The 24,431-nt window shown below is 38.4% G+C and overlaps 1 protein-coding gene across 50 annotated transcripts in view; it reads right to left on the bottom strand.

Annotated features, from left to right (window-relative positions):
- Window positions 1-24,431, bottom strand: part of NRCAM (neuronal cell adhesion molecule) — a 315,121-nt gene that overhangs the window by 146,010 nt on the left and 144,680 nt on the right. For all 50 annotated transcript variants that reach the window (XR_004268326.1, XR_004268330.1, XR_004268327.1 and 47 more), the window contains one exon: window positions 20,097-20,174. The gene's annotated coding sequence lies outside the window, so the exon portion shown is untranslated. The remainder of the gene's footprint in view (window positions 1-20,096; window positions 20,175-24,431) is intronic.

Raw genomic sequence — 24,431 nt, 5'->3', positions numbered from 1 at the left:
CCTAATTTAGTCATATTTTCCCATGTCATAAAGGAAGTGTAAGTGCAGACAGTCCATTGTGATACTGGCAGAAATCTTTTGTAGATTATTTTAAAACCCTCGTGATTGTCTCCTAAGCAGTAAATTTCATAACTGCCAATAGGACTATGTAAAGTAACTAAAATTCACAGATATTTTTTATCATTTCTATAAGGTTTTCATAAGCATTATACAATTTAGTCTTCTCCAAAGCTCTGTGAGATATTATTATTATTATTGTCTTTTTACAAATGAGAAATTTGAGTCTCAGAGAGATTATGCAACTTGTACAAGATCATATATGGGCTTGATTTCAGGTCTTCTAATTATAAACTTAGAGCTCTTTCCACTATCACATGTTTGCTGATTAATTTACCTGTTGTCTTTTAGCCCACACCTGTCCTCTGTACCTTATACTACTGGAGCCAAGAGTTTGCACCCTAAATTTCTCATACTCTTTTACTAGTTTGTCTTTCCATTGGGCTCTGCTAATTTGAGGCACTGGTGAGCAATAAGAAAGCAGGATAAAGACAAAAGATGCTTGGTTTTGAATATTAAAATGAGGCAGTTGATGGCAATTGCTACAGGAGCAGTAAGGTTGATATGATTCTGGACTCCAGGAAAGGCCAGGGCTTTCTTTACTGTGTATTTTGTTTTGTTTTGTTTTTTCCTTTTTTGAGACAGCAGCTCTTGGGTGAACTCAGAATCAAATACAATTGTCTCCAAACCATTTGGACCTGCAGGAACAAGCTCATGGGCTCCAGGCCAGAAGGGCTAGCTGCCTCAGATCTAGGGATCACCTCTTCTTCCTTTATGTTCCTTCAACACCCCTCTTTCTCCCTGTTGCAGTTCCAGCTTTTCCAATGTATTTCCTTGTTCAAAATTCCAAAAGTGGCTTCCATTTTCCTGCTGAATGTTGCCTTGCACACAGATGCACGTCAAGGATGTAAAAAGGGATATAAAGCAAATGACATTGTCCCTGCCTTGAAGGAGTGTGCAATCTAGGTGATAAAACGAATGCATTTGAACCAAGAATAAACAAGACAAAATAGACATATTCAAAGGCTTACGTAAATTGCACCCAGACTATTTGTGCAATGGGAAAGAAAATGGGCACTTCATCACAAACTGTATTTGTGTGGTGTGAGGAGAGGGACTTGCATTTATGTTTTGCCTTTGGCACGCAGTCTAGTCAGTTCTCAGTAGTCCAGAAGCAGCCCCTTGTCCAGCTCACTCTTATGGTCTTCCGAATCACTTCCCCCTTTTTGGACATGCTTAGTTTATACTTCCTGCCCTGCAGCCATCTCTGGTGCCAAGTTGTCTGCCCCATTCTTGTTCAGTTTCCTGTTCATTAACTTCTGGCTCATTATTACATTAGTATCCCTAAAGTCCACATTTGCATCACCACACATGAAAAACCTTTTGTCTATAGGAAAAAGGAACACAGCAATGACATATATGATTGGATACAGAACTACTAATTACAACAGGGGTTAAGAGTGGGTGAAAAAGTGATTAAATGATTAAGAGGCTGTCAAGTATTTTTGCAGCCCTCATTAAATCTATTGATTTTACATTTTTTCCCCTAAAATGGAAGAATTCTAAATCATTTGGGATTGAGTTTTGTTTAATTTTAAAATGACAACTACTCTCTACAGAGGGCTCACTCTGTACTAGGTACTTTTCATATGTTAACTTTTCTACACCTCTATAAAACCAAATGTTCTACAGGTGAGTAAAGTGTGGTCAATGGCAGTTAAGTTACTTCTCTATTCTCTTAGTCCATGCAGGCTGTTATAACAAAGGATCATAAACACGGTAAAATAACAGAAATTTACTTCTCACAATTCTGGAGGCTGGGAAATCCAAGGGCAAAGTGCTGGCAGATTCCATGTCTGATGAGGACCTGCTTTTTGTTCATAAATAACTTCTTGCTATGTCCACCCACTGTAGAATAGGGCAAGACAGCTCCCTGGAGCCTCTTCCTAAAGGCACTAATCCCATCCAATCGGGCTTAACCTCATGACTTAATCAACTTTCAAAGGCAATACCTCCTAATGCCATCACATCAGGGATTAGGCTTCAACATATGAATTTTGGGGGGACACAAACATTCACCTCATAGCAGTCACGTTCCTTGTTATTGGCAAAGCCAGGACTCACATTGTTTAAGTTGTTTAACTTTTGAGTCCATAAATGTAAAAACAATGCTAACAGTCCATCTTCATGAATGGAGAACAGCATTTGTGACAACCACCAAAGTACCTCTGTGTTCAGTGTCCTTAGCCAGGGCACAACACCATGGGCCAGAGCCTCTGCAGATCACAGAGGAGTGGTGAGGAACAGAGCCTCTGGAGCAACCCCACTTCCCTCTGCTTTATATATGGCGGTGCTGCACATGACTGCATTTGAAAAGGGCTTCGCTGCATTTGCTGAAGGAGTGTACATGAGCTAGCACAGAGTTCCCAGAGGGCGTCTGGAAGAAGCAAAGGTTATTTGTTGTTTCACTTGGTTGTAGATGGAAGTCAGACACTTCTGCCTGAAGTATCTGGCAGATACTTTCACACACTTCACAGTCTTAAGAAGGATGGAGAAAGCATGCCAACTACTCAGAGAACCACAGGTGCTCAAGTAATGGTCTCCATCTCTACAACTAGTGGACAAAGTGGGGCCTCTGTAATGATAAAGCTGGGAAAGCTTCTCTGTGTTCTGTTCCAATCATGCACATTTTCTTACACAGGTACTAGCCTTTCTCCCTCTCTTCAGCTATTCAATAGCTTAGTATCTTTGCCTGGAAAGAAATGAAGCAGAGCCACTGAAGTATTACACATAGATGAGACCTCAGAGGGTTCATTTTCAGCAGGGATCAAAACAGAAAGTCCCTGGCACCTGGAAGAATATACAGGTGACTCAGAGTGCTAATCCCATGTCTGATATTTGACTGAAGCAGTAGCAACTCAATAAATATAGAATTGAATTAGGGAAACCAAGCCTAGCAGGAGAAGTTCAGGCGTTAGCCAGCAGGTCAGGATAGTTTTTTGGAGGAAGGAGGACTGTAGGGGGTCTTCATATCCTGAAATCATAATATGAATGCAGGGTCTGGATCAGGTCTTGAGAACAGATATTTTTATTGTATTAATAAGAAACATACTGGCTTTAATGTTAGCACCACAAAACACAGGCCCTGTAATTGGAAGGGCTAATTTATTCATATGATCTCCTGTGCTTTTACAACTAGCAAATTAAATAAATTATTAAAAGAAAAATCTCTGAGAAACAAATAATGATAATCTCTTTCCTCAAATAATCTGTTTCCCTATACCATTACAGAAAATAATGTGACTTTGGCAGAATTACTAATGTTATTTACATCCTGAGCAATGCATTCTTTTAACTCAAAAGAGGGCACTAGGCAAAAAAATTAATTTCTTTGAGAACAAGCATTTTTACTTAAAATATATGTGGCTGTGCCGGTTAAGAGCCTCCTCTGTGTCAGTGCCAGGCATTAGTCACAAGCCAAAGGTCCAATCAGTCTTTGTAAACTTATGATCAGCTTTCAACCCCACAAAGCCTGTGTTTGTCACTAGGATACTCGCTTCTCCAACTACTGGTTAAAGGATCAGTGACATACTTCAAAGATTTTGGGAACAGTTTCTGTTCTTTTTGAAGAGCATTTATTCTCTCAAAAACAAATGCTAGATTTGTTCATTTGCTCCAAAAAATGAGAGGAACATTTCTTTTGATTGTTTTCCAACTCCACCTCCGCATTTTAACAATGGAAAACCACAATACCCTTTCCTCCTGCTAGCAGAATTTGTGAGTAAGCTGAGTTCCAAAAAATGCCATTTCTAAACCTTTAGAAGTCAGGGTATCACAGAAAACTAAGGCAGCATTTATTTAGCTAACAAGATTATCTGACAAAGGGCTGAAACTTTAATGTTTCATAAGTCATCATTCATTTATCCATTTGTTCATTGAGCAAATTAAGTATGTATTACATGCCAGGCAGTGTTCTTGGTGCCGGGATACATTAATGAACATGGTAGACCAAAGTTTCTGTCCTAACAAATCTTACACTCAAGGGAGGGAAACAAAAAAATAAACTGCAAATTATCTAGTTTGTTAGGTGGGTATTACAGAGAAAAAACAAAACAAAGAAGAGGGTACAGGGGTTCCAACATGTCAGAGAGAGAGAGAGAGAGAGAGAGAGAGAGAGAGAGAGAGAGAGAGTGTGTGTGTGTGTGTGTGTGTGTGTGTGTGTATGCACATGCGTAACATACTTTCTTGCCACAGGTTCAGGAAATAACCCACCAGAAAATGATATCTGAGCAAAGACCTAAAGAAGCAGCAGCAAGCTACAGGGACATATGCAGGAAGAGTGCTCCAGACAGAGGGAGCCTCAGTGAAAGACCCTGTGGTAGGACTGTCCTGACTTGCTCATGGGGTGTCAAGGAGGCCAGTCTACCTGGAGCAGAGTCAGGAGAGGGCTCTGGCTTTATAAAAGCTTAATTAAGACAGAGAAACAGTAAAACACCCAGAATAAAACACTTTATAATCTGGAGATCATTAATAAAACTAAATACACATTTAAATAAAATCCATGTTGCAGAACTGTACTTTCTTACTAATAATCATATTTAAAGAAACAAATACACATTTATCATGATCATTGTCTAGAAGGCATCACTGAAATTATTATAATATTTAGTGGGTAGGGGATATATGAGGAGATAGTCTTACTGTGTGACGATGTAAGGGGCTCACAGGACAGGACTCTTCTATCCAAAACAAAACAAAAATCCCAAACCCTCCACATGGAAGTCTACTGCTTGAATTGGTAGGATTTAAATTTTCCTTCCTTTGGCATTCTTCAAGGCTATTTATCTTCCAGATTCTTTTATTAAAACACAAACACAGGGCCGGGTGTGGTGGTTCATGCCTGTAATCCCAGCACACTGGGAGGCTGAGGTGTTTGGATCACCTGAGGTTAGGAGTTCAAGACTAGCCTGGCCAACATAGTGAAACCCTGTCTCTACTAAAAATACAAAAATTAGCTGGGCCTGGTGGTGCATGTCTGTAATCACAGCTACTTGGGAGGCTGATGCAGGAGAATCACTTGAACTCAGGAGGCAGAGGTTGCAGTGAGCCAAGATCATGCCACTGCACTCTAGCCTGGGCCACAGAGCAAGACTCCATCTCAAAAAAAAAAAAAAAATGAGAAGTTAAAAAACTCCCACAAACACTGGGTTAGGATGTGAAGGGGCCAAGGAAAGGAGTAAAAGGTCACATTAAAGCAGCTATCAGTAAATTGCTCCTGAGAAGCAGTAGTTAGGGAGCTGCCGTCGAAATCCTGTGTGAATAAAACAGGGCTCAGGTTTCTGGGTGAAAGCTTTAGGAAAAAAGAGTTGGCATGGGGTGGGGATAAGGTATAAAAAGTGAGCTTTCATTACCACTATTTCTATTACTGTGGACAAAGGTCAGACCTGCGAGCAAATCACAATGACACTACATTCCCGGAAATTTTTTTCAGATAGAATCAGTCACATAGGAGATAGGAAGAATACCCAATGTAATAGCAGGCAAGCATTCCTAACCATATTATCTTGTTTGATCTAATTTTTTTTCTCTTTCTATAGCACCTATTTATTCCCCACAATATACACAAACTTGAAATAGACATTTACAGCCACACATGCAGTGGAACAACCCTGACAGCCTTTAGATTTATTATTTGATGTGAACAGGCAGCAGGGTAATAACTTTGACTTCTATGTGAGACCTTATTTGTCATGTGCATACAGCACATTGACCAGAAGTCTCAAGGCTACGTGCTGCTCTTTTGAAATAATTAAGCATTCTGGTGGACACATTTTGGTCCAGGCAGCAATGTGGTGGTAAAATACATGCACCCTGGAATTAGGCTGCCTTGGTTTGAGGCCCTGCTCTACTGTTTACGAGCTCTGTGTCCCTGAGCGATGTAATTAACACTGTACCTCAATTTCTTCATCTATAAAATGAGGATAATAACAAGTTACTAGTAGGATGAGATAAAACGTGCAGTACTTAGGACATGTCTAGCACATGGTAAGCCTCAGTAAATGGTGACTGCTATTACAGTAGAACATATGGTTTTCAGAACAGGTATCAGTAGGAATATCTAATCCCACTGGTAAGGTATTACTGCCTACATACGAATTTAATCCTCCCCCAAACTTCTGTTGACATTTTTTTTTAACAAAAGAGAAGGAGAAGAGAGAAAAAAAAAACCTGATACTGAAAAAATACTGCTTAGGGCATATTATGATTATTCTCGATTGTTATCATAATACTATGCTAATTTTACCTTATTAAATATTGAAGAAGGGCCATCACCATTGGGAAGAAATTAAAATATATTATATAAAAGTAAACTAATTTATCTTTATGCAACAAAATGTTAGAGGACACCAGATGCTATTTTTACAATAAACATCTATTTTCTGAGAAGGTCATTATGTCATGCATATGCCAATAAACAGACAAGCAAAAGAGAAATGCATCCCTGGGTAAGCAGAGATCCTTCCAGCAGACATTTTGCCTCCACATTGTGGTAAAAGGGACACCATTGAAAAGAATAAGTCAAATTGTCAAAGAAAAATGTCACATGTCTATCCTGTTGAAGCACAGAGGCTAGGAGGAAATGTAAGTTAATAATAAAGGCATCGGCAAAATTTGTATCAGGTCTTGCCTTGCAACCTGGAATATCTCCTTTTTTTGCCTAGTTTACTGTTACATTGAAGTTATGGTGCTGATTTTGGGGCACTAAAATATTTTATGAGCTAAGAGGAACTCAATCTTAGAAAAGATTGTTTTTAAATTTAAATTTTTGATTAAAATATAATAATATTGACTCAATAATAGAAAGCTATTTTTAAGGAAAAAATATGTTTTGCTTTACATTTTATTCAGGAAGAATTATATTTCGTTGAATCAAATTTTTGTTAAAAATAATTCTTTAAGCTGGGTGCAGTGGCTCGTGCCTGTAATCTCAGCACTTTGGGAAGCCGAGGTGGGCAGATCACCTGAGGTCGGGAGTTCGAGACCAGCCTGTCTAACATGGAGAAACCCTGTCTCTACTAAAAATACAAAAAGTAGCCAGGTGTGGTGGCACATGCCTGTAATCCCAGCTACTAGGGAGTCTGAGGCAGGAGAATCACTTGGACCCAGGGGGCGGAGGTTGTGGTGAGCTGAGATGGTGCCATTGCACTCCAGCCTGGGCAACAAGAGTGAATCTTCATCTCAAAATAATAATAATAATAATAATAATAATAGTTCTTTAAAAAAATAAAACAGCAAACTACACAACATTCTTTATATTTTATAAACAAAAGTAAAACACTCCATTATAAGGAAGATGTATATAAGGCACCGCTTATGTAACACCAAAAAAGAAATAATAATTTTGATAATACGATGAATTTAAATTATAATGAGCTCTCTAACGTAATCTGCAAAGAATTCTATATAGTTTGAACAATTTTAAAATAGTGTTATTGCATATCTGAACAAAGATTTCCCAATCCTTTTACCAGGAAGATGGTTAAGATGATAAATGTAATTTACAGATGATAAATGTAATTTCATTACAGATGCCAAAGTGTGTTATATGCCAGCCAGATTCAGAACAATGGCAACCAAAGTGTGGAAAAGAAACTACAAGGTTTTTTTTTTTTCTCCCACAGACAACATTTACAGAAATTAAAACAAATATTAAATGGTTTTCCAGAAAATTGTTTCCATGATCTACACAGATCACTAATGATTTCTAGGACAACAGTAACTAATGAAGAATTGGTACCAGACACCTGGGAAGTCATTAACAGCAACAAGGTGTGACTGGTATAAGCTACAGAAGAAAATAGGCAGGGTGCCCCTGTGACTCCAACCGCATGACCTCCAACCATCCCATCTCATGTTTCCAGGATAAGAGATGGAGTCTCACTCTGTTGCCCAGGCTGGAGTGTAGTGGTGCAATCTTGGCTCACTATAAGCTCCACCTGCTGAGGAGCTGGGATTACAGGTGCCTGCCACCATGCCCAGCTAATTTTCGCATTTGTAGTAGAGACTGGGTTTCGCCATCTTGCCCAGGCTGGTCTTGAACTTCTGACCTTGTGATCCACCCACCTCAGCCTCCCAAAGTGCTGGGATTACAGGCGTGAGCTACTGTGCCCAGCCTCTGGGATAAATTTTTAAAGTGCCAAGTAAAGTGTTTCAGATTTTTTTTTATTTTGCTTATCCTATGGACATGAGGCATAGAAGGGAAATGAGACAATTTTCCTATTTTTGAAAAAAATATGGCTCTTTTCCATTTGTTTGACTGGAAGATGAATGAATAGTGATATGGATTTTGATTAAAAATATCTAGGGGCTCAAAATGAAAAATTTATGAATACAAATTCTTGGGTCATTTAAAAGTATGATTTGGTGCATTAATTATGGCGAATTTGTGATTAAGTACATACGAGTTCCCTCTGAGTCCAATGCATCACTTTAGAACACTATTTCTGAGACTTGCTATTCACGTTTGTACATGCTCTAGGGTTAAATGCCTTTCCTCATAATCAACATGAAATAATTATTAAGATGAAAATGTTTCACAGAAATACCACCTCAAACATTTGGCGTATGTCTAACTGATCACCCTTTCTAAATAGTGACCAAAGTAAAAAAAAAAAAAAAAAACCCACAATAATATCAACAACAAAACAATGCAGCTCTTTCCCTATATATTTGGCTCAAATTTGTCTGCTTAGTAATAATGACATATTGTTCCATGTTATTGCTTCAAGAAATGTTTCCAGTGACCCTTGGGAATGCTATGTACTGTTTTCCTTCATTTTTGCCCTTGGCAAAATTTTCTTCATTGAGATCCCTCTTTGAGAAAATCATTTCAGTCTGAGTTGTGTACATTCTAGGTCCCTCAGTTAATATGAGTTTTTGACCTTTTGGTTTCTACAGCTAGTTCTCTTGGAGATGATCGATGGCATTAATTCAACTTGCATGGGGTCTCCAAGAAACCACCCCCCTTCTTCAAAAAAGTACACTAAATCTCAGGACAAACTGGGATGACCAGTTAGCACCACCGCCAACCCTGTTTTCTGAGTTCCAATTAAGATGTCCAACTGAGAACAAATATGTCTCAACTAAGACTGTATTCACAGAATAATGGAACGAAAGTTCTGGGTAAATTTAAACAAAATGACAGAAGGCAAGGAGCTACTGTTCTCAAGAGGCAACTTGCTTGACTCCCAGCATCTCTGCCTACCATTCCCACAGCCTCACCTCTAGTTTTGGGAACGCAATACAAATATATCCAGCAAAGCAATAATTTTCTATCAGCTTTTCTCATCTTCTATGTTCTTTCACCAAATTTTCCTAAAATATGGATGCCAAATTAACCTTCTCAAAACAATGTTGGGCATATATCACTTCTCACTGAAGAACTTAATGAGTTCATAACGGAATATAATTTAAATTCAGTATATTATATTCACAATTAGACATATTTTAAACAAAAGATTCATCACCGTCCTCTCTGTCTTCCTCTCAAAAGCAGCTCTTCTGCTGCATTTTATTTTTTATTTTTTTGAGACAAAGTATCACTCTGTAGCCTAGACTGGAGTGAAGTGGTGCCTTCTCTATAACCTCCGCCTCCTGGATTCAAGCAAGTCTCACGCCTCAGCCTCCCTAGTAGCTGGGATTACACATACGCACCACCACACCCAGGTAATTTTTGTATTTTTAGTAGAGATGGTTTTACCGTGTTGGCCAGCATGGCCTCGAGCTCCTGACCTCAAGTGATGCGCCAGCTTCAGCCTCCCAAAGTGCTGGGATTACAGGCATGATCCACTGTGGCTAGCTGTTCTGCTACGTTTTCTATTCTGGTCAGTATCACCCCATCCATCTGTCCTGTCTCTACTGGGGGTGATCAGGTCTTGTTCTTCCTTTTTCTTCATTCTCAATTGGCAAATATACTATGAACTGTCTCCTTCTCTTCAGCTCCTCTGCTAGGACAGTGGCCCAGGCCCTATTGCTCTTATCTCTGGCCTCCTACTGGTTTTCAGCTTCTGATTTCACCAGTACTCCAGTCTATGCTACATATAGCTGCTGGGCTATCTGTTCTGAACTCAGATCTGATCACATGACTCCTGTACTCAAAATCCTTAAGTGGAATCCCATAATCTATCCCAAATTCCTTGCCGCAGATGATCTCTGCAACCTATCTTCACAGCACCTCCAACTTCTCCACCTTCAATCATATACCAAGGCACTTGGAGTATATCTACTACATGATTTCATGTAGGATCTACTTGACCTCTGCTCTCCCAGAGCCTGGAATATCCTTCTCCATGTCTGCCTGGGGTATGTCCACCCATGCTTCATGTTCTTTCTCAAGGATTTTCCTGATGCCACCATGCAGAGTTGCTACATTTATCTTTATATTACTATTATACATTTACATGTACTTAATACATATACATGTAAGATATAGATATATAATATGTATATAACATATAACACACATAATATATATATATAACATATTAATTAAAAATTAGCCGGGCATGGTGGCACACGCCTTTAGTCCTAGCTATTCAGGAGGCTAAGGCAGGGGAATCACTTGAACTCAGGAGGCGGAAGTTGCAGAGAGCCAAGATCGCGCCACTGACTCCCGGCCTGACGACAGAGCGAGACACTGTCTAAAAAAAAAAAAAAAAAAAAAAACAAACACCATATCCCAGTCAAGTAACTTATTATCTTACATGTATATGTATTGTGTATATATACATGTATATTATATTTGTATATATATTCATATTTTATACTAATTACACCATATTGCAATTATTGTGCTGTATACACTTCATGTATAGCTTACTTGCTACTCTTTAGAAATGTCTGAAGCACAGTAGCTCACTTAAGAATGAATGTATAACTGATTATTCATTCATGAAGAAAAGGGGAAGAAACAAACATCTCTTCAAAAGTACTTTCAATCATTCCTTAGGTCTACTTGCTGCTTTAAACTGGTTTAACTTATTTCCTCTTTTACCATGCAAATACCATGCTTATCTCCCTCCCTGCTCAAGACATTGTGATTTTCCCCACTGTAATTTCTACTCTTTTTAATTTTTCTAAACCACTTTTAGAATCATTCTTCCTTAATGATCAGTTAAAGTCCAAACCAGTCATAAACCTTGGTAAGTCTCCCAGTGCCTGGTGGTCACCACTCTTTTGAACTCCTAGAACACTTTTAGCCTCTGCAACATATTTAACCATCAGTGCTACTCAATGCTTTTTTGATGTACATATGTGTGTATATGGAGAGTCAATTTATACATACACAACGGAATGAGTGTGAGTCCCTGAAGAGCAAGAGCTGTATTTGGCTCTTTTTGTATTTTTATCACAGTTCCCTATTTATAAGAAGCTATGATTGTTAATGAAGATGGCCACCAGACAGGCATTCCATGTAGGTTCCATAAATTAGTATTTTATTTGTATCAATGAGACCCAAATGACTTCAGAATAAACTCTGATTTATTATCAATAAAATGTTGAGGTTCTAGGTTCAACTATAAACAATGTTCCCACCACTCATTCAATGGTGACTGAAAATGTTTGTTTTTGTTTTTGTTTTTGTTTTTTTTTTTGAGACGGAGTCTCATTCTGTCACCCAGGCTGGGGTGCAGTGGTGCAATCTTGTCTCACTGCAACCTCCGCTTCTCAGTTTCAAGCAATTCTCCTGCCTTAGCCTCCTGAGTAGCTGGGATTACAGGCATGAGAGCCGCCACGCCCAGCTGAACATGCTTCTTATGAGGAACCACATTTGACTCATAACTGAGGGAAATCTGTTTTATATAAGAAAGGCTCGCAATTGTGTACTCTTTCTAACAAAGGTCTTTCTACGCCCTAAATATTGGCTCACTTACTGGATCAAGGCAGTTACATTACAAGAAAGAAAATAATTTGGACAGAATCAATAAATCTATTATAATGTAGGTATTTGAAATCTACCTCCTTGCTGAACTTGGAGATTAATCTACAGAAGAAAAATGCTAACATCTAAAGTCTTTTTTCGGGAAAACAAAAATGTCTATCAATCTACCGTAAACCTGTTGTGGGTTATCAACAACCATCAGTAGCACATGAGAAGACCCAGGGGAAAATTAGGGTATGTTTTCCTTAGGGATGACTTCTGGCTTGTGTAGAATATATTTATTTTTCCTACTCCTCTATGGCAAGAAACCTTTTCAAATACCTTTAAAAACATGTCCCAGTCAGGTTGGGTGCAGTGGCTCATGCCTATAATCCCAGTACTTTGGGAGGCTGAGGTGGGTAGATCACAAAGTCAGGAGTTTGAGACCATCCTGGCCAGCATGGTGAAACCCCGCCTCTATGAAAATTAAAAAAAAAAAAATAGCCAGGCATGGTGGCACACACCTGTAGTCCCAGCTAGTAGGGGGCTGAGGCAGGGGAATCGCCTGAACCCAGGAGACAGAGGTTTCAGAGAGCCGAGATCGTGCCACTGTACTCCCAGCCTGGCAACAGAGTGAAACTCCATCTCAAAACAAACAAACAAACAAACAAACAAAAAAAAACCAAAAAAGCCAACCATATCCCCATCAAGTAACTTACTATTTTGTAAACCAAATAAATTTGAAGACTGTTTTTGCATTAAAGAATATCTATAGTTGGATTCTCAATAAGAGGGAAATATTACATAACAAAGAAATATTTTACAGGACACTTGGAATATAGATGTATCTCCCAGGTCATTTGAATCATTTAAATATGCTACTTTTGTCTAGTCATATTTGTCAAGTTCTTTCTCAGTTTTTTGCCCCAAGGAACAAAGCCATCTAAGAAACTACATTACAGCATCTTCTCTGTGCTTTTGGACAAAAGTAAATAAACAGAAAAGTGCAGAAGCCATTTCCCCTGTGCTTCTCCACATGGGACTGTCCTCTGCCTTCCATTCTCTCCTTTCATAACCTGTTCCTCCTATGGCCTTTCCTTCACCAGACTAACAGCTTCTGTCAACGGCTTTATTCAGTACAGTATCAAAAGCTTTGCAGAAAACCAGATTAATTGTGCTCACTGCTTCTCTTTGTTTACCCCTTCAATTCTTGCAGAATTCAAGGCAAACCAAGAAAATGCATGCCTAATTATACACTCCCTCTTAAATACTTTTTTGGTGCATTTTGTTTTTAAGTATATCATATAATGAAAAGTTATCTGAAGACTAATACAATTCAAATAGCATTAGTGCTTCCAATATAAGCTTCCAAGTCAAACATGTATTAAAATAATTTAAACATATTCTGTGTACCTCCAGTTCCAAAAGAGAAATTTATGTATGCAAATGCCACAGAAATAATTCAATATTTTCCATTTTCCAGAAATACTATCTGTGAGACAGATATAACCATTTAAAAATAATAGTTAATTATTATTACTTGAATAACATAAGTTATATATGCTGTGAATCTCAAAGCAGATCTTTAAATAGTCTTGCCACTGATATGTGTTAAAAGAATAAAGAATCCAAGTTGAAGTCTTATTCTTAAAAATATCAGAATGCAATCCTTTACCATTAATTTCATGCCAAGATATAACAGCAAAAAATATTGTAGACTTTACTACTTCTTTATATAATGGCTTCATACAATAATTTTTTAGCATATAAAAATCCCCTTTTATTGAAGATGAATTTGTTTGCTTTGCCCAATGTTAAATGTAATTTTTCTGACTAGCACGATGGTTTCCTCTGTTAAAATACTGTAGTGTGAGCCTCAAGGCACAGCAGGCAATGCCATCACCCCAGCAGCCATTTCTTCTATGCCTGGACCCTCTCATATCATTTTAGAACATGGCTTTCTAATCCTTTTTATCTTCTTGCTGAGAAATAAAAGGTCAGAAAGTTTTTAAAGTAGCAGTAGAATTGTTATGTCTCGAATTACAAGTAAAACATACTAAACAAAAAACCACCCACTCATCTTTTTCAAATCATTAGTTAGTTAGAACCACATCAAGGTATGTCCTTCTGAAAACATGCTATGAAAAAACATGTCGTTTAATGAGAATTCAGAATACAGCAGGAGAAGTCACAACCTGGAATGAAGCAGAGTGGAAACAGAATTACCCTGGCTGGCCTGAAAGGAGTGGGTTTCCAACCGAGCCTCCAAGTGCTCCAAGTGTCTAATGGGCAATCCATTTACACAGCTCTTCCCATCTTGTTCAAGGGCAAGCTGCACTCCATAAGTATTTCAGCTTGATTTCTTTACAAAACTTTTGAGAAGAACAAAAATGAATTCCTGGGTGGGATTATGCAGAGGACAAATAGATGCCACTAAGCCATGCCACTTGTGTTTATTAGAAGAGCATTCCTCCTATGAATATCATAGTGTATAGAGTCCCAACTACATTATAATGTAGACACTTTCATCAGAGGATAATATGTCTGTAGAAAGTCTGCTGGATCTGTAGTTTTATTCATAAAGGCACTGGTGTGAAACATTCACACAAAAGACCATGTGCAAAAGGGCTCATGTGAGCGAAGCAGCAGCCAGGGAGAAGGCATATCCGACACACCTCAGGTGCAGTGGCGGCTTAAGGAGGCATCCCAGGAACACATTAATCAACACATTCAAGGAATGCATTAATCAACACTGCTACAACGGCTGGCATGCCCATTGTTTCACTGTAGCATGCTAAAGAACACAGAGCAGCAATCTGAATGTGAATTTCCACTATGCTGCAAGAAACAAAACCCTTTTCAGGACTGGCTCCATGCACCATATCCTACTCTACTCTACTCTTTCAATATAAATCATTCTCTCCTGTTATTCATGGTAGTTTATGAACTTGCTTTCTGCAACAGTCAACCAGAAACAAAGACTCTTTACAGACCAGCTAAGTTTGACAATAGCTATAGAAATGCCTTCTGCAGATATGAAAACTTAAATCCATCCAAGAGGTTTTTTTCTTTGCTTTACAAAATGAATGCTGTCATGAAAGGCAAAATAAAAGAAAACAAAGCAAAGCAAAAAAAAAAAATTCAAGCATCTATTTGTGTATGCAGTCAGTTGTGACAGCAACATACTGCATTACCAGCAGGGGCCTGGTCCTGGCCTCCTGCTCCACACTGGGTTTCATTTTCCTCCTGGGTAGTTCCCTAGATAACCCTCCTGTCAGGATTCAACTCCCTCCAAAAGCAGCCAGGGATGAAATGTCCAGATGCTGGAAGGAAGAGACATGATAAAATACCCGCAGAACCTAGGCACACATGTCTACCTTTGTACAGAGTACCATGTGGACCTCAACACGTGAGGGCTTCCAGTATTCCTGCTGTGTCTCACTTCCAATTGTTCATACGCAGAATATCTCACCCAGTATGTTATGGTACACAACTGAAGTTTAATAAGTGATGATTTTGGTGATAAGAATGCTGAGTATAAAGATTCTAACTCTGAATGAATAAGGAAGGCCATTTATAACTATCATTCAGAATAAGCTTCCTCTCAGGGGGAGAATTATTTTAATAGAGGTTGTACTTGCTGGGAACAAGAGCTACAGGCAGTGCCCCCTGCCTTTTGGTGGTACTATTCTGGTCATTTTAGTGAACCTCAAAATTAAGTCTATGGCTCATGAATCTAGCTTCATTTCATCAAGAGCTTTGATTCTAATAATCCTAGAAAACAGTTAAGAACTACAAGTCAAAAGTACAGCAAGGAAAACAAATCAGATCCAGTAACTATATGCAAGAGGCTATTTGCCAAGCTCACCCCATTAGCCCTTTGGTGTATAAATGCTAAGTGCTCTACATTTCCTGTACTGGAGTAACTCAGGCAGTTTTCTTCTTTACAATTTCGAACCACATATTTCTCCCCAGTAGATTCCAGTGGGAGGAGAGGGAGGAACACATAGAAGTTGCAGGATTCCTTCTATTGACTAGTAGCACCAATTATTACTGCCACAAAAACATAATGCCACTGTTTTCATCACTGTGTCACCATTGCATTATCCTTACCCAACCATCTCCCAAGAGAAAATGCTGATGTCTTTTTTCAAAAACATTTCAAGTACTCTTTCTGAGCCTTCGGAAACAGCTATCAAACTGAGCAGCCCAAAGTGGTGGGAATGGTGAGAAGGGGGACAAGGTGAGGTGTCCAGAGAAAAATAGCTGTGTCCCATAAGAATAATGAGAACAGTATGCAAAGGGCAGAAATGAGATGCCTAATCAATAAAGGCATCTCAATCATGGATACCAATAAGACTCAGAGATAAACATCAGGAAATGTATAATTCACCCTCCCTACAGGAATGTTGTACATAGGACTTAATACGCTTCCATCTGACCCCAGGACACAGGGCATTGCTCAGACTCCACATGGAAATGGAAAGCTGGGCAGTTGCCTGGGTTGAAAGAACAGAATGTTCTTCACTGCACTGTCATTCAGCTTCCAGGAATGCTGCATTTCAGTGGTGAGTAGTCATTCTGTGAAAAAGTTCATCACAATCACATTAGAGAGAATGTCCAAGTATGCTAATGTTTCAAGGGATGCCATTTAGTTGAAATCTGGGTCTTGCCTTCATGCTACGTCACAGTGAAGAGAGAGGAAGTTAATATGTATAAGAAAAGATGGTTCTAGTTTTCCAGATGACTACATATCGAATCAAACTTTACTGGTATAAAACAATAAAGAGTTTACTTGGAGTTAGATCTCTGTCTTGGTTTTTGTAAGTTCTAGGCTTCCCAGGGTAACTGCTTTATTAATGAGATTTTTATCTTTAGTTTCACAGGGCAAGTATTCTTTCTAAGGGTGCTGTGTGTCTTCTTGAATTGACTGGTATCAAGTAACGAGATAAAATTTCTCCGCTTTAAAATGATCGTGTAGGACAAAGTTTTGATGCGTGTCTTTATTGTTAAATTGTATTAAAAATTGGCCAGGCATGGCTCATGCCTGTAATCCCAGCATTTTGGGACTCCAAGAGGGGCAGACCACTTGAGGCCAGGAGCTCAAGACCAGCCTGGCCAACATGGCAAAACCCTGTCTCTATTAAAAATACAAAAAATAGCCAGGCATGGTGATATGCACCTGTAATTCTAGCTACTCAGGAGGCTGAGGCACAAGAATCACTTGAATCCAGGAGGTGGAGGCTGCAGTGAGCCAAGATCGTGCCACTGCACTCCAACCTGGGTGACAAGTGAGACTCCACCTCAAGAAAGAAAGAAATATAAATAAATAAATAGTACTAAAATTGTATAACTATCAGGACTTTGTAATAAAATACAGGTTTACGTTTACAAATCAACTTAATTATAAAAGTTTTTTTACTCTTACCAGTTTTACTATTGTCTATTCAGAATATAACTACCCTTCTCCTAAGATGTATACATAACTTTAACAACTCAGCATTGTAAAGTCCAAGGGAAAGAACAACTTTCAAGTCATCAGCCAGAACAGTCAGCAGATAACTCCAACGCCCTGTCAGGCTATTCTTCACACACAGGTTGCCAAATGGAAACACGCTTTACGGTGCCGCCTGGGCATACTTCTTCCTCAGACTCCTCATGGTTACTACCAGGACCAAACTTACACAAATGTGGCCAGCAGAAAACTCATTTTATGAAGTGATTTCAGAGGCATCCTTTCTCCTCACTCTGGTTGATTATCAAAATGCCACCACTAGCAGCCTTGCATTTCAGCTCAAGGTTTTCAACCCAGGTAGAAGTCAGATGTCCCAGGGAGAGAATGTATACATTAGGGTTAATGGGAAATGTGAGCAGTTTTTATGTGTGACACTGGATAAGGGAAGATAGAGGGCACTTCCCAAAGAGAAGGATGTGGGATGGACCTGAGAGTTTACAAACCACAGTTCACAATTGTGGCTGCACATATTTTGTTGAATACCACAGCACAGCAGTGAATGTGGGAAAAACTACTGAAAACTCTTAAGTAGCTATGAAAAAAAAACTTAGCTATTCTAATCTCAGAGGCCAAATACTTGAATAGCCTTGGAACATTCTGAGTATAAGTGTGCTTTAGAATTTTGGGAAGTTTCAGCCAGTCTTTGTAAGTCCAGGGAGACAAACTGGGAAGACTCTCAGTATTTAGTTTTGACAAGATGAAACCATTCACAAAACCATAACATGAAGAATTTTAGTGGCTCTTACAGCACCCAACAACTGAAAGCTTTCTTAGCCAATTAACAAAAGGCTAGCCAGAAATATCAACAAGAAGTGTGTACTGAGAACAGAAGAATCGAGCCTTTTCACTTGTTGTTCTACAAGACAGGGATTTTCAATCAAATACCCTTCACATGATGAAAGAAAGAGAAAATAGTGGATCCAGCCAGAAAAGACTCCGTTAGAACTACCTGAGAGTGGGCTAGGAGGTGGGAAAGCACCTGCTGTTGGGTCCAATGTTGCCACCTTAAAAGAGCAACATGGACTTCTTCACGGTGACCACTATTTTCCTTGCTCACCAGAAAACACCAGTTTTACAAATAAACTCCCACTCTCAGTGTCTTATTACCACATAGATATCACACAATATATTACCTATGGAAGAATTTGCCATACCTTACTGCTGATACTAGTATTGCATTGGTAAGCCACCAAACTTAACACCACTACTAGTAACTCCTAGTTTCTAACAACTGTAATTGGGTATATGTCCCTGTCAGATGGATGATACTTACTATCACATTGCTTTACCTTGCAGGTGTTCTTTATGAAATAAGGACACTTGTAGAGGAGAGGGGTACATAAAAACTTTATAAAACAAGTCATTTTGCATCAAACAAAGGGAGCAATCAAACAAATGGCTCTTTCTCTTAAAAGAGCCATTTGTACAAAATTAAGGCTATTTTGGTATTGGTCATAATTACCTAATACCGATTTTGCTAGTCTTTGCTATAATTTTCACTTTCCAGGGACTGTTCAAGCCAAACAAAATCTGTGCTATTTGATTTACAAAGCCACATTCTTAGTTTCCAGGCTACTAATTTGGGGATTTCTGATGGTATTTTGAAACACTGTAAGAACTAGTCATATGAAGTCAGTTTCAATACAACACAATGGAAGAAAATTCAGCTGAGGCATGAATCATTTCCTCTCAATTACAAAAGGACATCTCTATGGATCAACCTAAAAATTCTCAAGAACGAGGAAAAACAGGCTTAAAGGGTTTTACTATCTCAAAATCTTGAATACAATCTTTTTTCCTTAACTAAAATCCATGAGTTCATTTATTAAATGAAATCAACAAGGTAAAGAACTAAATGTCTGAACAATCGTGCTCTCATAATTCCTTAAAAAAGCTATTATTGGTTGAGATACAGCTCTCTGAACTGTGTTCCAGATCTTCAAGTAAGATTATTTTTCATCAAGTTCGCTACTATAATAGACGGCCTTTCACAAGGCACCACAGGCCTAACAGGGTCCATTCTAGAGCTGAGAAAGCTGAATGGCATACGTAGGAATAGGGTGGACAGCAAAGTAGGAAATAAGAAATGGGGAAGGAATATACAAAGCGGAAAGCACGTTTAAACTTTCAAAAGAGATATTTTTATTCTTTGAACTCCACTGTGAGACAAGGAAAATCATTAACGTATGGTATAACTCTCAGGAGACTTTTGATATATAACCGAATCAAAAAGAAAACGATTTTCTTGTAAATGATTTCCTCTAATTTTTAATCTATAGTTCCTTTCGAAACATTTTTACTAGGAGTGTTTTTCCTCCACTCTCTATTCTCTGGGCTTTGTGATTCATGATTTAGTAAAACAAAAATCTTATTACTATGAAAGGACATGAGGGCTGGTTTTCTTTCCCATGTATTTGATCTGTCTTCTTTGACACGGGTACGATTAATGTTTTTGCATCTATGTTTCTCCTCTCTGTCTTTTATTATACTCTCTGGATTGAAAAGTATTAAATATGGCAATAATATTACACAATCACATTATTTAATATTACAATTCTCATCTTTGACTACGAATTCAAATGTTTTAAGAAGACAAACTCTTACCTTTGAAGAAGCTCTTCTTATCTGAAGAAGTTGTTCTTCCTTTTAATTCTTCAAACCAAAGGTCTTCTTAGCATTGCTCTGTGGGTTAAAGTGTGGGGGAAATGTTAACAAGACATTGATTGTCATCAGTCACAGCAGACTGTCAATACATTAACTCCAACTGACTCCCTGATGGGAAACACAATTAAAGAGAGAGCCCTGCAAGGAAGACAAATTATGACTTGATTTGCCAAAACGTATCTCTGCTGGCTTCGATCAAAAGTGACAGCAGAGAAGTGACCAGAACTCTGGTGGACATCCCATTAAATGGATTCCAGTCTCGAGAGTCATGTCTGATTCCTCTTTACAGTTTACAGAAAGAAAGGGTTTTTTGTAATGTATCTATACAGTGTGGATAAAATACTTCTTTGCTATGGGCTTACTATTATTTAGATTTTTTATTTGGTAGCATAGGAATTTTTTAGGTTATGTTTGAAAGGCCCCAAGTTTTCAATGAGGGTCATAAAGAGAAGCTGGGAACAGCCAAGATCTGAGGGGCAAGTTCCACCTGGGCTGTGACAAAGGCTCAGTGGTGGACAGCTCCCAAGCTCTGCAATCTCCAACTCGCCTTCAGTCAGCCTCAGTGCTTCCTTTGCAAATACTCCAGCTGAGAATCAGCCAGAGAAAGAGAGGAGGGATGGGGAGTAAAACAATCACAGCTGAGCACATTGAGTTTCATTTTTTTAAACAACCAATTCAGTGACACCCAAGGTTTCTAAGGGAGGATTTGTGTCTTTTTGAACTTTGGATTTCTGGAAACAGAAGTCATACTATCAACCCCTGACAAACTCTTCAGAGAAGAGAAACAAGTGTCAATTCAGGAACTCTGGACTGCACTCAAATATTAAGACAACTATGAACTGCAAAATTATTCAGTTAATAAAATAAAAAGATGCTTAATAATCTCAGCTGTTTTTGCTTATTTATGCGTTATAAAATATTTCCTGCATTAAGTTGCAAAAAAAAAATTGTAATTACATATAAAACCACCCTTAATAGATTTGCATTGCCTGTGGAGCAATGACATTTTATCTGGACAAAATATTAATATTGTGGAGGCTTGTGTTTTTTTCCTTGGAATTAGAACCAACTTTATAATAATATTCAGTTTTCACTTAAAAAAAAACCCCTAGAGTTTTGTAGGACAGCATCTATAAGAATTGGAAGAGATAACTACAATAATAACTCAATTCAGCAAACTTATATTGAGCACTTAATATGTGTCTGCCAATTCACTGGATAAATCTAAACGAGAAAAAAATAATAAAAGATAAATATTTCCTGCTTCCTACCATGAAGAATCTCAGTCCACATGCTGATGGATTCCTAAGTTTTAATCGTTTTTAGCATAATCCAATTCAGGGCAAAATGCTCTAAAAAGCACATATATATAAAATTTTGCATAACATGGTTCCATGGCATCATGTGGAAAAACTATTTCATCCTTGCTTCTGTGTATTATTGATAGGGCATTGCTGCATTTTTAACTTCTTCGTGGTGATTTAAATCCTGAAGGCTTTGCAAAGACCACCAAAAGACTGTATTAATCATATTATCATGTCAGCGATTATGCTGAACATTTCTTGGAAATGACTTTTTGTTACATTCATTATTCTTGTTTTGACAAATGTGTCAATGGGCTTTCATCATCCCAAAACCCATTTAGGTCAAGAGAATAGGGTAATACATCATTGCTAGGGACTATTTTTCCAATAACCAAGTAACAATTTAATTTTTTAACCAAAATGCAATCAACTTATCCTATTAAATAAAACCAGTCCTAAGTCAAAAGGTCAAGATAAGATTTGATGCATTTTTAAAGCAGCCTTCAAAAAAGACAAATAACATCTATGTGAAAAATGTAAGAAACCCAAAGGCCACAGTACACATGACAAACCAATTACAATAATAGTCATTCAATAGCATATAACATTAAAAAGTCAGTAATTCTGAAAAGTGAATACTTGCCTTAGCCACTCACAGAAAAATAAAATAATAAACTTCCTAATTGCTCCAAAGTAAATTGCTATGGATTAGGATACATTTTTTGCAAGACTTTTTTGGCAGAGAGAGGGTTATTTGGTTTTAAAATGAGAAACCATAACATTCAATACAACTGAAAATTTGCTACTACAAGCAGTATTAGGTAAAATGTATCAGCAAGCAAAAACTTGCAAAATCTCATTTGGCTTATATTTTCTGGTACAACTGTAAGGATGTTAGAAATGTCTACTATTTGGTTCTTGTGAGGTTGATTTCTAAAAACTGGCCTCCTTAATAATACAGTAAAGGTTGGATTACATTAAAATATCAAGACTTTTTGACCCCACCTCCAGTCAATTCTGTTTTCAATTATAACAATTATTTCCTGTTTACACTCTTCAAAATCAATACAGCTGAGAAATAGTTTTCAGAACATCAATTCTGAAAACTTTATATGCAAGAATATATTTATGTATCTGCACAAGTATGTATGTGTGCAACATGCAAAACTTTTTTGACTTTAATCACTATAAAATGACAGTAATTTATAAATTTATATTTAATCTTTGGTCTTAACAGGAATTTGACTAGTAGTAAAATCATACTAATCCCAAACTCTTTTTTTTTTCCTTAATTTCCTGCCTTTGATAAGATCCTTGGACTGAATTTGGGTTCCATTCATACTTAACTGCAAGAATTTAAAAAACCACCTTGTTAAAACTGGCATTTATCTTTGGTTTCTCTAGGGTATGCCTGTCATCCAGCAGTTAATTCAGCTTGACATGGCCGGAAGCCAAAATCATCTTGAAACCCAGTTCTCCCATTACAGCAGCCTATGAAACAAAATACATTCCAAAAAGCAGAGAGTATGGTCTGAGATAAAGCAGGTTCTCCAACTATAGCTCCGCCAGATGGCACCCAGAGGGCCGTCTCTTGACCGCAACCTAGCTGGCTGGGTTCCTGGGAACACACGGCCCTGGCTTCTGGCTCCACATTTAGCACCAAGTTCAGCCTCCTCCGGCAAGACAAAACTTGTTGGGATTTCGGACTGACCCCATGTTATACACCTTGTAGAAGTTAGGGAAGAGCAAGAAGGGATCAATTCTAGCAAGCAACTTGTGGACCATACTTTACCTTTCAGAGAAATTAACACATTGGTCCTTGAAGACTGTAGACTGATCACTCACAGAAGCATCTGACTGTCTCAAGTGACACTATGATTTGCAATCTTGTAGACTGATGCAAACATCTAACAGTAAGCAAATTACACTGATAGAGGGCATGTTGGATATACACCACCTTACTGTCAGTGTGCTGGAAACCATGTTGTCATATATGTGATTGTAGACTTCCATGGCACATAGTTGCTATGGTTTGAATGTGCTTTACAAAATTCATATGAGAGCCGGGCATGGTGGCTCACACCTGTAATCCCAGCACTTTGGGAGGCCGCGGATCACGAGGTCAAGAGATTGAAACCATCCTGGCCAACATGCTGAAACCCTGTCTCTACTAAAAATACAAAAATTAGCTGGGTGTAGTGGCATGGGCCTGTAGTCCCAGCTACTCAGGAGGCTGAAGCAGGAGAACTGCTTGAACGCAGGAGGCGGAGGTTGCAGTGAGCCAAGGTCGCACCACTGCACTCCAGCCTGGTGCCTGGCGACAGAGCGAAAAAAAAAAAAAAAAAAAAAAAAATTCATATGAGAGCTTTGCCCTCATGCATGGATTCACGTCAATATTGTGGGAGTTGGTTTGTTATTACAAGAGTGGATTTGTTATAAAACCGAGTTTTTTCCTCCTCCTCTTGCTTTCATGTACACTCTCTCTTGCCCTCTCTCATCTCTCTACCTTCTGCCATGGGATGATGTAGCAAGAATGCCCTCACCAGATGCAGGTCCTTGACCTTGGACTTCTCTGCCTCCAAACCATGTGCCAAATGCATTTATTTTCTTTATGAATTACCTAGTCTATACTACTCTGTTGCACAAAACAGACTGAGACTTTAGTGCTTGGTATACCTCACGGTTTCATGAATGTATAAATAGAAACCTAGAAGTTCAGTGTGCAGTAATGGCTAGCTGTCTGACAAAAAGTCATGCCCCCTTCTGTCACATAAGGTGGCAGTGGGGAAGAAGCTCCTGTCCAGGGTCTACATTTCTAGCTTGCCTTGTGTCTAGGTATGACTGTAATGTGTAAGAGAGGTAATATGTGTCACTTATTTGTTCAGACGTTTAAGAAGAAAATGTGTCTTTCCTACCCCTCCTATCTCTCCATTTCTGGCTGTAGGTCGATGCCAGTATAACCTGAGAAGTT

This window comes from Sapajus apella, unplaced genomic scaffold, assembly GCF_009761245.1.
Source record: "Sapajus apella isolate SASKATOON/1434 unplaced genomic scaffold, GSC_monkey_1.0 scaffold7, whole genome shotgun sequence".
Classification (NCBI taxonomy): Eukaryota; Metazoa; Chordata; class Mammalia; order Primates; family Cebidae; genus Sapajus; species Sapajus apella.
The sequence above is the reverse complement of the archived record's forward strand: the minus strand, read 5'-3'. Positions and strand labels throughout refer to the sequence as shown.